At 51.5% G+C, this 1,037-nt stretch overlaps 1 non-coding gene across 1 annotated transcript; it reads right to left on the bottom strand.

Moving 5' to 3' along the window:
* Positions 1-704: 704 nt before the first annotated feature.
* On the bottom strand, positions 705-777 carry Trnas-cga. Its single transcript has one exon. It is a non-coding gene; the product is annotated as a tRNA-Ser (tRNA).
* Between the last annotated feature and the right edge of the window lie 260 nt (positions 778-1,037).

Here is a 1,037-nt window from a genome sequence, read left to right as displayed (position 1 = left end):
TGGCGCAGCCAATGTGTCTGCTGCTAACAAGTGGTGCAGAAGTCGTAACACATGACTGGGTCCCCTGCTCCAGCTGAATCGATCATTGACTGGATGTGGTAATGTTCACTTGCACCCATTCATATACTTCATGTTCCCAAAAACCGATCGAATTTTTATGGATGGCAATGCACTATGTCACCGGACCACAATTGTTCTCGACTGGTTTGAAGAACATTCTGGACAATTCGACTAAATTTATCACCGACATACCTCACAGATGAAACGACTGTAGCAGATGCAACCCTGCGTCGTTGGGCGGACAGACGGGTGTGACGTTACACTGTCGCTCGTGCTGTACGACGCTAGATTTACATCACAGCGCACGATCACTTTCACGCTACGTGCCGTGGCGTGGCGTCCGTCTCCCCTGGAGGCGGTAATAGCCTCGTCCCCATTATGCGCCGCCGCCTCTCAGCCGAGCAGATATTTACGCCCGGAGCTGAGGCGATGTGGCAGGTGTGTGACGTTGCTGCGCCGTCGACACGCGTATCCCCGCCATACGCAGGCGCTCCACGCACACGGGTCGTCTCGTCGTTCATCTCGCACGCAGCCGCCTTTCTGCACTCATAACAGAGAACGTTGAAATTTGTTCCTAGAATGAAATTATCACTCTGCAGCGGAGTGTGCGCTGATATGAAACTTCCTACCAGATTAAAACTGTGTGCTCGACCGAGACTCGAACTCGGGACCTTTGCCTTTCGCGGGCAAGTGCTCTACCAACTGAGCTACCCAAGCACGACTCACGCCCCGTCATCACAGCTTTAATTCCGCCAGTACCTCGTCTCCTACCTTCCAAACTTCACAGAAGCTCTCCTGCGAACCTTGCAGAACTATCACTCCTGGAAGAAAGGATATTGCGGGGACATGGCTTAGCCACAGCCTGTGGCATGTTTCTAGAATGAAATTTTCACTCTACAGCGGAATGTGCGCTGATATGAAACTTTTAATCTCCTAGGAAGTTTCGGCGTAATGACATGGTGCATTCTCATCCATAA

The sequence above is a fragment of the Schistocerca piceifrons genome, chromosome 2 (assembly GCF_021461385.2).
Source record: "Schistocerca piceifrons isolate TAMUIC-IGC-003096 chromosome 2, iqSchPice1.1, whole genome shotgun sequence".
Lineage (NCBI taxonomy): Eukaryota > Metazoa > Arthropoda > Insecta > Orthoptera > Acrididae > Schistocerca > Schistocerca piceifrons.
Note: the sequence above shows the minus strand (reverse complement) of the source record. Positions and strands in the feature narration are given on the sequence as shown.